We start from the raw sequence: 14,025 nt of genomic DNA on the forward strand, positions 1-14,025 counted from the left end.
AGGAGTCATAAAAGGAATTGATTGACAGGAATGGCAGGTCTTTTCGGAGGGGACCATTTGATGTGAACCTGCACGCCTTTTGCATAGTATGTGCTGCTGCTACTGATGCTCACCAGCAAGAGAGAAGTGGAATCGGGCTGCGGCACTTCCTAATATCAAATGCTGGCTTACTTGCAGATGAACTCTGCAGTGTAGCACTTAATTGTCAGACACGCTGCATGCAAATGGCCTCGCTCGATGCAGCTAAGCAGTTAGGGCAGTGTTACATTAGCTTGGTATCCTCCCAAAACAATAAAAAGAGCCCAAGGAGGAGTAAATAATATTGTATATGAGGTAGTAAAGCCAAGCCTGTCGTTTTTCAAAAAAACGCCTAGAATTAGCGTAAAATTAAATTTGAAACCTTAATCCTCCAAGGGCTGATTCTCAATTTGCAGATCCACAAAACCTCTGCAAATTACCCTACCAATCCTACTGGCAGTCTTATAGGAATATGTTATATTGACTACCCAAAGTCAGACCCTGCGAAGAAGAGTACATTGTAAAATGCCGTTGGTAAGAGTAAGGAAAAACAATCTCCCAGGGCTTATATCTTAGTCCTTTGAACAGTTCTGTGGAATCATTTCATATATAACTTCCTATAAGAAAAATAGGATGGACAAGTGTAAACAGAATTATTATACAATTATAGTGGTCCTCGGAATAACTATAACACTGTCCACAGTAATTTTTATGTCTCCATAAACTACTAGCGCTGCAGTATTCTTTTAGCCCTTCTTTCACCCCACGTGGTAATGTAATAACTTTTCCTACTTAACGTATGCATCAGTGCGGTAATTTGATATGACAATGATTACAAAATACTCCAGCAGTTTTAATTGACTAGTGTTGAGATCATATCACCAGAAACAGACAAGATCTTATCTCATGTATGACTTCCATCCCCCCTGACTGTTACAATATTTATGTTAATAAGGATCACAGGCATTAGCCAAGTATTAAGTCCTCAGCTGTGGTAACTACATTTAGAAGCAAACAATAATTTCACAGACTGCTGGCCACCCTTTCCTTTGAGTGCAGTAGTGATAAATAAATAAATAAAGATTTAGCTTTTTGCCAAGTACAAAATACATCTAAGGAGTTTTTATGTCTGGAACCTAGATTTCAGGATTTCTTATGAGAAATATTACAGTAATTCAGCAGTTTAAAAGTCGCCAAAGCTTGATACTGTATCTGAAGAAATTACCATAGAAATCTAAACCAGTATTATGCCTCTTGTATGCATAGCAGGCATACAATTACCTCCTCTTTTGTTGCTGCTGCAAACATTTACTTGGAGAGACCTTATTTTCAATGAATTTTTGACAGAGGTCAAAGTATTTCTAAGTGAAACTGAAAGAGGTCTGGGACTTATATCAAACAGCTGACAGCATCAACAATAGTGTGTTTACTCATCCTGCATGCGGGAAAAATTAATTAAAAGTGTTTGTGAGATGTTTTGAGTCTGCAGAAGCCTTATATGCTATCGGTAATGAGCATGCCAGTCTTGTCTGTGGGTGGAGGAAGTGTTGCAGTTGGCAGTAGATCTGTTGACTGGAGCTCGTTGGGGTTTATTTGGTGGGGGAATTTAGGAAAAACACAATTGAGTGTTGTGATGAGTCAATGTGGAACTCCAGTAGGAGATCCCCCATGGATTTCATCTCATGCTGTGAAAATATGGGTCCCCGTGGCAGCTCTGAAGCTTTGTGCAGCCCCGTGGCCCACAGGGTGCATGCAGCATGCATTGCAGCATACAGATTGTGTAGTTGTTCTGAGCTACGGCCAGAAAACGAAGGTTTGATTCACCAAGGGGTCTGAGAAGCATGTGTACAGCTGCCACTGCCATCTTGAGATGGCAGTCCGAAGGGGAAAAAATGCAGCAGTCTATAACAAAACATCTGTGAGTCAACCTTCGTATTTTTACATCTTTTTAAAAAGGTCCAAGAATGCAAGTTCCCTAAAACATTATTTTATAGCGTTACAAATTCTTCCCCACTTTAAAATACTCTCATTCCAACAGGAAGCTGGTCATCCAAAAAAACATGCCGAAATGTGGTCACTGTATTGCATTTCTGTGTCACGTGCCCATTCTGTTAGAGCTTTGTGGGATCTTAGTGTGTGCTTAGATGCGGTCCTGTGGAGAAATGAAGACCTCAGGACACAGAAATCAAAGCACATATAATTGTTTTGTTTTACTTTGACTGATGTGCACTCAGGACTGGGTCCTTGCAGTACTTAACCTCCTCCTACTTTTGGGTCATTTTAATAACAGGGGAGAGTACTCTGTCCTTTTAGGTAGTAATGCTGAAACCTCTCAAAGGCTTTACAAACTCTTACAAAAATATGCTTCAAGAGTTAATGAGTTGTAGTAACTTTTTTGTAGATTTTTTGAACTTTCCTGTAAAATTGTTATCATCTTACAGAAAGAGCTTTATCCACCCCCATGTATACACATGTGCATAAGAGTCTAAAACCCCCTTGTTGTTAATTAGATTGTTTCAGGATTATTTCAATGGACGTGTTAGTTTCCCGTTTTTCCATGCAGTTTTTCATTAGAGAACTTTTTTTTTTATTTGTGTGCAAGTAATATTGTATATATTTTATAGAGGTGGGAACTTACAAGGATTTATCTAACGATGAGTCACTGAGGACCTTGGACTCATACAGCAGAGTTTTGGTTGTTGGTCACTTGCAACAATAAGCCTTCCAGGAGTCTCTGAAAGCATTACTTTATCTTTTACAGCTACAGACGGTGAGACCATGGGTAGGATTTTAGTGTTCTGTAGTTTTTTTCCCTGTAAAACGCTGACTCTTACAGTATTACAGTCTTTGTCTTCACCTGAAGTATTCAGTGCTGGGAGATGTGGGTTGTGGCAGACTGTCCCCACAAAACAGCTCAATGTATCCTGGACTTCCCTCCTGTGAATAAACCCCCTCTGCAATCAGTGCTTCAAAGCTTGTCTAGACCTGGACCAGGAGGCTCAGCACCTTGCAGACTCATGCCCCAAATTCAGATAAATCCCATCAATGATGCAATTTAAAGATTAGTTGGACATTAAAACCACCAATGCCTTTCATTTCGTGAATATATATATATATACACACACACACTTTTAATATTTGGCCACTTAAAATATTCATCAAGTATTTTCATTCTGTTACTTTTCACTAATGCATTTTTAAACACATTTCTCTTGAATCAGCTCAGTCTTCTCTTTCATGAATCCTTATCTCTGTCCTATGGGCATCTATATGCCTGCTCCACTGTACAAGTACTGAGCTGTTCATAACCCTAATCATACAAAAACAGATGATTCATTACTGAAGTGGATGAAAGAAGGCATTAAATATTGGCATAAAGGAGAAAAGATAAACTGGTATTAGAAGGTTCATCTCTATTAGCTACAGTGTTTGGGGACACCACAGAAATAAACCTAGGGTTATAAATATTGCCCTTGATTAGGAACCTGCAATGAAATCCAGCAGAATGAACTTCTGTGCCCTATTTAAGACAGCGGTCTGCCTGCGTGGCTCTCTCTGTGGTATCAGGGCTGATTAGAGGTGGAACACGCAGCAGCTGTCCTGGGTACAATAGTTAAGAATTTGGGTTCAGTGTTAACACTGTTGTTTACTGTGGGCATTCACTGTCATGAAATAGCTTGGGGCATACTGAAAGCCAGAAAAATCTTGTAGGGGCTTTTGAACTGCAGTGTGGACCTTATGGGATCTTCATCTGTTGGTTTTTCCTGTCAGGTAGGAGCATTAAGGACTTCTTTTTATTTTTTTAAGGCAAAAGGCAGCTGAATTCACTGGACTTCAGGAGCTGAGGGCGTAAGAAGAGAAGATCTTGTAAAACTTCTGATGAAACAAAAAAAAAGAGGGAAGCAACACTACACTGAAGAGTTGCACTCCTGTAGAAGGACACCAGTGATGTGAAAGGTGAAAAATACTAGTGCTGTTTACTATGCTGGTCTCAGATAGGTGCTAGGAGACTATGTCTGGGTGGCTAGTAGCAAGCTACCCTTTAATGCAACAGCCCAAACCCTGAAGGTGGGTCTTTAGCAAGGGGCTGAGCAGGGCAGCAGGTGCTGGGCGGGCAAGGAGGAAGGCCGGGCTGCTCCCCCACAGCAAACCTGCCTGCACTTGCCATCACCTGGGGCCTGCAGCTGTGGGTGACTAGGGAGACCATGGGGAAATAAGTGAGGAGCTGGAGAGGCTAGTTTCTTTCTTCCGTCAGGGTGAGTGGTGCCTGTGCCAGGCTGCTGCAGGCTAGTGGGACGTTACCTGCTTGCTGCATGCCTTGGAAAGCATAAATAGAGCTACTGCTTTGGCTGTGAGGCTTGTGAGTGTGGCTCATCTCGTGAAGGTAAGGTGCTGCTGCTCTTTTCTCTGGGGCTGGGGTGTGCAGATGGTGGGGGAGGATGTTGCTGTAGCAGTGTGGTGTTCCTGGCATGCATAGCAGGTTTGCTGTATGGCTGCGTTTGGCTTCTTGTACTTCTGCTTGGTAGAAAGCAGCTGTTAAAGGGCTTGTAGGGTTTTGATGTTTTGTTTCTCCGCTGGCCTCTGGGGATGTAGCTGGAGGTTGAGGGGTTAGCAGCCCTCTGCAGCAGAGTGGTCTGTCCATGGGCTAGAGTCCATTCTGGAGAAGCAGAACAAGGTGAACTTCCCAGGTGGGAAGCCCCTGAGAGTTCAAAATAAATATGTGGAACACAATTTTATTCCCCTTTATCACTCAGATGGTTTCTGAGCAGTGCTCCTCTGGAGCCCGTGTGCTGGAGTCCATGAAATAACTGTCCCTCAGACACAAATGAGATGTCCCTGGAGAGTCAGGGAATCGGGCAGTTGGGAAAACAGTCCTGAGCGTCAGCTCTCCCTGCCAATGCTGTGTTCATCTATGCGCTGTGATGTAAGGCAGCCCTAAATTACAAGCAAACACACACAAAAGTCTGTCATTCTTCATCTCTCTACTGTGTGGGCAGAAACTCATCTGGTAGCCTGTAACAAAATGCCTGGGCGGGTAGCAACCAGGGAGGCAGTTCAAACCACTCCTCTTGTGGAGATGCTGCAATTTAGTGAATCGCTAAGAAATAATACAGGGTATATCACTCTCTTGTTGTCTCTAGCACAGTCAAACAGAAAGCATGCAACATAATCCTGTGTGTTTATTTGGGGTGAGGGATAACTGCCTTCAGAATAAACACCAGCTATCTTTAAAGGAAGCCAAATGCTCTGTCTGCACTTCTCTGTCTTCCAGCTGACTGCTGTACTTTTTTCCAAAAAATGGCAGTGAAGGGGGGAACCCTTACACAACTAATTTAGTTAAAATTTACGCTCCTTCATTTTGTGCCTCTTCCCCCACCTCACCCCCAGTTTTGTAGCTATGATGCAGTATTGATCTAAAGGATCATACTATGGCTCCAGGTGGGTGGCAGAATTGAGGCTAGGCTTCATTTCCATCTGAATGGTGCAGAAAATAATTCTACTTTCCAGCTTTTATTGCTCAGAACATTGCATTTCTCTCATTGCAGTGTATGGGAATTAGCTCTGGAGGAAAGAAATTATTTTTTTTCCCCTTGATGCAGAGTGGAACAGAAGGATTCAGGAAGAAGTAATGTAAGAAAGTAGACAGAAAGTAGACAGCAAGCTCATTGCTGTTTGAATTAGGTGCAGCTGGATTGCTCTAATGAAACAGGACTTCTCATCTGGGGTTCAAGTGGTGTTTCTGTGGACGGCTGGTCCCCAGATGCAAATTCTGTGTCTGGCTAGGACAGCTTCTTGCAATAGTGCAGTGTGTTAAACACAGGAACTGCAGAAGAGCATGCTAGGTGTCTGTGAGGGGACGCATGGTGGAAATGCACAGGACTGCTGCAGGTAGGAATGCTTGTGGCTGGAAAACGCCTCTAACCATCATGGGTACCCAGGCCAGCCCAGGTGGTCCATTTGGCTGCATCACAGACCTGCTCCTGTATCTTGACCTGTCTGGGACTGGGACAGACTCTCCTCCTGTGTTGATGTGTGTAGCACAGCTGGAGCTTGTTCCCCACTAATGCTCCAGTACCAGCTGTCCTGAGGCTGCATGTGTTTTCTGGAAATGTCTCCAGGCTATAATATGTGCTGGCTTTAGGGACCAAAGGAAACTCCTGGCTCTCTGGAGCCAGGCAGCTTGCCTTGAAAGTCATGAAATTATGCAGATGTGAATTTGTAGGTGGGAGAGAAACCAAGTGACAGTGGAGCAAGAAAGAATGTATGTGAAGATGCAGACACCCAGCACTGTATGCTCCAAATACGTTTCATGGTACCTCACTAATGTGTATGGAAGGGCCACCATCAGCAGGCTGGAGAATAACAGATGATTAAGCTGCTTCTTGTTAAGTCTTGTGCTTGTTCTTCCTTCAAATAATCATCTTGTTCTTCTTTCAAATCATTATCTTGGTAGCATGGTGGTGAGTTGCCTGCTTCTTTTTTCCCCACCCTAAATCAAAAGATGTGTGTATGGCTCGGTGACTTAGGAGAGCAATTGAAATCATGACCCATACTGGACTTCTAACATGGACATAGTTCGTTCAGTTTGCTGCGTGAATTTAGTGAATCAGAGAAGTAATTTCCCTGTAAGAGAAGCAGGCTGCCACCAGCTCATGAACTTGGTAGCCTTAAGTCACACCTCTGGTATTATATCCTGCTAGCAGAGTTTTCAGCAGTTATTTCCTGCTAAAGGGGGATGAAGGGAGAAATTCAGTAGCATGCCAAGGAAATAGTGCTGTCTATGCCCAGTGTCAAACAAGGAAAGAAAGTAACTGGGAAAATACTTCCAAATTCCAGTGGCATGCTCTGATAAACATAGCTCACAGATAATATCATTAGCGTGTTAAGACTAGATTTAGAAGCATGAATACTGAGAACTCATAATCTACAAGGGTTTAGGTTAATTTAGGAAGGTTCATGTAGCGCTGTAACTGGCAAGATGCTAAATGTTTTTCATATCAGAGAGATGCTCTCAGGAGAATACCTGTCCTTATGAAGCATTTACTTCTAAACTAGAATAGATGCTGCTACTACTACCTGGTGTCACTTTAGTCGTGACACTTTACATGATAGCAGTGGGATTTTCTTCCCCTTCTCTACTGCTTGCCCAGCTCATCCCACCCATCAGGGTTACTGCCTGGGCAGGTCTCTTGTGGGTGCTAGTCACATTAGCACCCAAAGCAGAGCCTGCTTCAGTGCCTCTAGATGAGTGTGTTTGAAATGCACTGAAACTCAGGCTACAGGATTTGTGCTTTCTGTCAATGACAAGTGGAACAAATATTGACAGTGCCTCTCAAAGTTACTATTGCTCTTGTTAATTCAGGCAAAATTTATCCTCGTGCCAAAGGCCCATGTTAGTCTGTGCTATTGAAACAGCTGGACTTCCCTGTCCCATTTTTTGCTGTGTGGGTAATTTGGAGAATAAGGGTCAGATCTAAGAAAACCAAGGAAATGTTGTGGTCATCTGTGGGGCTTTTTTTTTTAGTTTTTGATTTTTTTTATCCCCATGCTCTGCTTTCCTCTTTTTGACCTTGTGTTGGACCACTCATGTATGCAAAGGTGTAATATGTTTTGTTAATGGGGCTCTGCTCTCAGGTAAATTATATATTAAAGCATTCTGTGGCCCAATGGAGAAGATCTCATTGCAGTGAGAGACTGTGGGGGGGCAGTCCATGGGCCTTCTGCTGAGTTACTGACATAGAGTTCAACTTCTAATTCAAGTCTGGATTTGGCACTGTCAGAGCAGTACTGGCAGTGGCTTTCAGTGGACACAGAGGAGCTGTTCCTGCTTTGTCTGCCATCAGGCTTCCTTGCTACGCGGCGATGTCCCAACCAGCATAAGTTGCTTTGTGCTTGTATGTTCGGCTACTACTTATGTCTGTCTTGGGGATGGTGAGTTTTGCACTGTTGACTATTCCAGGTGATTTTAAATGGATTATGGACAAGAGAAAGGTTCTCGGTGAGCCTTTCACAAAATGCTCAACTAAAGAGGCAAAGACAGAGGAAAAGACATTCCAGTTCCTGTGACTGGTAAATGCTGAAATAAGCTGTAAATGCTTGTCCTAGAGGCTGAAGGACTGGCTTTGCTCCTGCTGGGGATTTTGGCTGTGTGTGCTGACACAAGAACCAATCTGGGCCAGAGACAGGTTAAGCTGCTGAGGGTGAGATTGTTTGTACTAGCCAAGATGAGGGTACGCTTGAAACTAGCTGTTTGTTGTATGGGTTAGTTGCTGTGCCCATTTACTTGTAAGTTTTTGCTCATAATTTGTGCCACTGTAGAAGACTTGAGTGTCTTGCTCAGGCCCTAAAGACTTGCTGTAATATGGGATTTTTGGGGGCTTGGAATCATGCTAAAGGTCTATAGCACCAGAGACAGTGAATGGCAAACTCATTTCCAGCTTTGCTTCAGGTACCAGATATTTGTAAGGTCTTGAGGGCTTCAAGAAGTGCAAGGGGAGAAGTGTGTGAAAGCTTTTTTCTCCTTCTGATTATGTGCAAACTAAATTATAGGGTTTTCTGCATCAACCATTTTGGGATGCAAAATCCTGTGAAACTTTCAAAGAATTATTTTTTTTTTCACTCTTGTTATTTTAAATAGGGAATAGGGGGACATGGAGACAGAACTATAGAGAACAAAATAATCATTTTCCTCCAGAAGCTAGCAAACTTCTGGGTAATGCTCTGAACATCTCTCTCTTTAAAAGGGTCCTAGATTTAAAGAAGAAAAAACCCTAAAAAACAGACACGGAAAAACCTGGATTAAACTGTCACTCATTCACAATCTATCCAGGAAACTCATCCATGCCCCTACAGGTAGCTAGTTATCCCATCAGGAATTTCATATTTTTGTCTGAATCCTGGAACACAAATTGGTCCAGCACTATGGGTCTGCCTTGATTAGGGTCTGCTGACACAGATGTCCGCAGCATGTGTTCCAGAAAAGCCTGCTCAAATAAATGCTTCTTTCCCCAGAGGGATCAAAGGTTGAGATGGTCTTTCCAGAGCTTTAGCCAGGCTGTGCAAAGCATCTGCAAAGTTTAATCCCCTAACCTTTCCCTTCCTTCCCTCCCTTTTCTTTTTTTAAGGATGGTATAAATGGAGTTTAAGGGCTTATCTTTTTTTCTTTATAGAAAACAGCTCTTATTTGTAAAGAACCCCTGGAAAAGAAAGTGCAGCTTGCCTTTTTCTGAGAGACAGTTGGGTTTTGGCTACTCTGTCAAGGATAAAGCCCAGAATACCTCTATACACTTGTGCAAATATCTAATGTTGACATCTTTTGCCAACTGCTGTTGTGGCTTCCTTTTCCTTGATGAACAAAATCCTCTTGTGATGTGGCCTCTGAGCGCAGTTATAATTAAAAGAATTAAAATTCAATTTGAGCTATTGTCGTTACACAATGCAAAGTTCAACACCACTGAAGGTTGATTTTATTGATTCTGTATTGGGTACTCCATGGAAATAAGTTACCTTGACACAAACATGGTATTGGCAGTAGAAGGCACAAATGGTCCAGCTCCAGCCCTCGCTTGCTTTAATTTTATTGTTAGCAGTACCTTTCACAAAGAGAAGTTGTGCCAGCTTTTCTATCTTAAAGCATGTTTTTTTTCCCAGATCACTTCAGTCCTGGAATTATCTCCAGCTTAAATAGCAATATAAGATTTACAGCCTTGGCAGAAAAGTGTATGTATGAAAGTTAAATGCTACAAAACTTGTTAAAATTGCAGCTGTCAGTGGCGGCAAGGAACTTTGCTCTTTCCGGTAGCTTGAGTGATAGTCTTTGACCGCTTTTCCCTTGCATTCTTGCTAGTCAGGCTTGTGTATATCTATTTTGTTTCTTTATTTTAATCAGCAGGCTCAAGTAAAATTTATCTGAGTTCTCCAAATCTGTTTCATTAGGGAACAACCAACTCTCACCATCAAATGTCCCTCTATTCAAAACAATTATTTCTGAGAGACTGAATATTGACTTGAAATCAGCTCTTCTGAGTGTAAGATGCTTTTAAGCATTGATGAGGATTGTTCCTGTTGTCTAAAACTGCTCCTCTAAGCAGAGCAGCTGTAGTTCATGCTCAGTGTATTAATGGTTCACTTGAACATGACAGCAGGCTGGACAGTAGGAAGGCTAAAATTGTTGTGAGAGGGAGGCTGAGTGTAAGAAGTGAAGAAATCTTTCTGGAAGTAGAAAGGCACTTGGATGACAGCATCGAAAAGCTTGATCTTTGGAGCTTTATTTCTACTCTTTATATTGGTGCTCTCAGTTTGGAGGAGAGAGACATATGTGTTTCTTTTTTCTCTGGAGTGCCTCTTTGCATCAGAGCTTCTGTGTTGCTGCAGTATAATTAACTAGTAATAATCACCAAGGGTTGAATGGAGGGGGGAGAGGATTTCTGGGCAGCTTGCCTCTCTGGGAGGCTCCATGCGTTGAGGAGATGAAGGAGCTTCTAAGACTGAAACTTAACATGGGAGCAACCAGATGATGTGGTCTGTGTGTGCTTGAACTTTCTCTTTTCCAAATGCATCACCTTTCCTATTACACTGGTTTGCCAGTCCTGTAGTAGTCTTGCGTGTTGTCCAGCAAGTACATGATGACATTTAAACATATGGCTTAAATCTTCCCCTTGGTAGAAAAACTGGCTGGGAGATGCCCTTGCAGGAAGAGCAAAGGGTTGGGTTATAAAGGTGCTTGTGTCTGAATGTTCTAAATCTGCTCTGTCTGTCTGCAGGCAGGCTTGTGCCAGTGATGCTGGGGATGTGAATGACGTCTCTATTGGTCTACAAGGCTTATTTGGAGTGAGGAGCTACCCTGGGGCTGAGAAGTCACGCTACCCAGTGTTCCTGGGATGCCACTAAGCAAGATGTAGGGCAGGGAACACAACAGCCTTTCTCTGTTAACGCTGTGTTCAGCACTTCCTGAGCTGTGTCTTCTTCAGGGGGAAAAAAGCTGGTTGGGAAGGAAAAGTGTTAGTAGTTGTTTTGACAGAAGTAGTGAACTGCCTGGGAAGATCTTGTTTTAGTATTATGTGACTGCTGCTCAGCTTACTGCTGCCTCATTAGCAAGGAGTTACCTAATTATCAAGGCAAGCTGTTAATTGTGTGTATTGCATTACTCAGCTTTAAAAATTCTTCTGTATGATAAATATTTAATGGTAAGGAGTTGCCATTAAACTATTTTCTTCCTGTGTAAATCTCTTTCATCTGCTGGAACGGAACAAATAATGAACTGCTGTAACCACGACAGATTCAGGAAAACCAACTGAATTTCTTGTGATGGAGTTAGCACTAATGAACAGTAATAATTTTTTTAAAAATATAATGGAGAAGACTTGGTAAGGTTAATAAGATAGTAGAACCCCTGTGTATTCAATCAGTCTTGATAAGAGAACAAAACCTACATGTTTGCTAAAATAACTTTAAAAACAAATAACATTGACTTTCCACACCTAGTGGAGACCAAATTTTCACTTGCTTGCATGCTTGCTCTCCCGGCATGCTAGGACCTGTCACCGTTCCGGCTCTCACCAGGACAGTGTGACTTTGATTTTTGACTGCTGGGCAATCTTTTTCATCAGATGGAGTTGGATCGCAAGGTGGAAATTAGGTGTCCCTGCATCTTCCCACTCCTTCAGCTCACATGAAAATTTTGTGTTGAGGACATGTATCCACTTCCTACTGGCCCCACCGCATGAAACTTTGATTAGCAATTATTTCTGAGATATTAAAAAACACAATAGATGTTGCAGGGCTCTGGATTTTCCATTATGATTATTAGGGGAAAAGAAAGGCTATAGTTACAACTCAATAGTTATTTCTCCATGCCGGAATCTAAATTATTGGCATAGCCTTATGATCATATGTGCATGCATGCTCGAGTACCAAATACTTGTATGTGTTAACTGTGTCTTTTTTTGCATTGATTAGTTGGATTCTGATTTTTACTTTTTTTCTTGTGGGGGATAGAATAAACTAAAGCAGACAGTACCAAGAGCTTTGTTCTTGTGGTTTTGCAATGTGTCTCCACCCTTTTCCTCCTCCTCCTCCTTCTCCTTTCCATATGCAAACTAGGATAGCAAAACTTTAGGCTTAGCTTTCCAGAAGAATAAAAACACTTCAGTCGCTACTGAATAAAACACAGAAGGGACCTCTGTGTGTAGGGGCTGACTCTGTATGGTGCACATACCGTATCGGTTCTTTAGCTGTCATTAAGCTGCATGAGAACACAGCTCTGATCTCTGTTTTAGTCTCATAATCTCTGAAACAAGGCTCTCCTCAGTAAGCATGTATTCACTGACTTGATAGTAGTTTTGTGAGCAGCATATGTGCTGTTGATTCTCAGGTGTGTATGTGTATGTGCTTAGTATTAGGTGAGCATGTGTTTCAAGTGATCTTTCTTTGGGACCCCACGCTGTAGGGCTGTCATCTTTGTTGGCTGCCTGCCTTGCGAATGCATTGCAAAAATGCCACAATGGTAGTGTTCTGGTGATAGGACTTTAAATAGTGCATTTCCCAAAAGATGTTGGCACTGGATTCTTGCAGAACTACTTAGAAACGCAGTTGTAGAGCTGGGCTAATCCAGAACACTGGAACACTGTGCAATCAAAAATGTGTATTCCGTTTGGCTGTCAAATGACTGAGAATTAAAAACAGCCTTTGGAATGAAAATCAACACCTGAACGAACAGCAGTTGGAAATGAGACAGTAGTGCAGGAGAACTTCAGGTGAGATGTGCAGCTCCTGGGGAGACAGGGCAGGTACCCCACTTTGTACGGCACCTGGCACTAGGAGGCCGGAGATCCTGGAGCACTCCTGAAACAGGTGTGTGTGTGTGTGACCTGTTCTTCCAGACACTGATAAGCACATCAGGGTGGTATCTTTAAAGTAGTAAGTGTTCACTGTATTTCATAAGGATGTTTGGGTAAGCAAAAATAAACTTACCAGTGCACTTTCTCTTGGGGTGAAATTAGAGGTGAAGAAGAGATGTTTTGGGCTTATAGCACTGATTGCACTATGGGTGAAAATTCTTATTTGGTGGTCAATAAAGATAAATTACACAAATAGCTACTATTGCTGGAGTGAGCTGGCAGTTTGCAGAAAGGGGTATGTGGTATCTTAACGTGCAGTCAGTTGTAAAGGCTTGGGAAAAAAATTTTCAACTGCACATTATCTGAGTGAGCTTCCATATTTTACCATGACACCGACTCTGAGACTCATTTCCCTGGGTTAAGTAGTGTGGGGTGAAGTATCTGCCGCTCTCCTTCTCCCTATCCATCTGCTGCGGTATTCTGGGCATTTAACCTGGAGCGCTTGCTGATGTATGACCAAATCAGAGAAAAGAGGCCGCGCTGTTTAACCCTCTCCCTTTGTAGCTGCACTTAATGAATGTCACGCAGGCCCACTATAGAAATGATGGAACATCCATTCTGGCAGCATGAACAGAGCCCACCGTGCAATGATATGGTGAAATATGCTGAAAATATTCACAGGAGCCTGTGATCATAAACCCATGATTATTTTTTCCCCTTAAATCTCAATATTTTAGCTGGTCCCCCCTCCCATATAATAAAAGTGCAGTTCCAAACAGTATCTACTTTTTCGAGGGGAGGAAAACTCTATTTTCTTTTTAATGTGGCTATACTGAAATTGCTAACTTATGCTAACCAAAATGTAATTATGTTGTCCACGCAGGTCTCTTTGTCTTTCTAAAAAATGTCTTGTAAGTAAGATTGCAGGTCCTAATGACTCTATCCAGTAATTCCTGAGCTAACTTCAAAGGTGATAAAAGTAGGGCTATACCTTCTTTTGCAAAAGTTATTTACATGCAGGTGTGCTGCCTTCTACCTTCACTCATGCAGAGTCACAACTGGTTGTTAAGAACCTGTGCTCCTTGCTGAGCAAGTTACTGCTCAGCGTCTCGGAGGCAGGCATGAGTGAACTGTGAATGGAACAGGAGGAGTATCTAGTTGCAAAGCT

At 42.4% G+C, this 14,025-nt stretch overlaps 1 long non-coding RNA gene across 1 annotated transcript in view; it reads left to right on the forward strand.

The window, feature by feature from the left end:
• The first annotated feature begins 2,565 nt into the window (after positions 1–2,565).
• The window catches only part of LOC308062766, a 189,831-nt gene continuing 178,371 nt past the window's right edge, over positions 2,566–14,025 (forward strand). The window contains exon 1 of the long non-coding RNA XR_013927673.1: positions 2,566–3,975. This is a non-coding gene — a long non-coding RNA (uncharacterized lncRNA). The remainder of the gene's footprint in view (positions 3,976–14,025) is intronic.

The sequence above is a fragment of the Falco punctatus genome, assembly GCF_963210335.1.
Source record: "Falco punctatus genome assembly, chromosome: 1".
In the NCBI taxonomy this organism is placed as follows: domain Eukaryota; kingdom Metazoa; phylum Chordata; class Aves; order Falconiformes; family Falconidae; genus Falco; species Falco punctatus.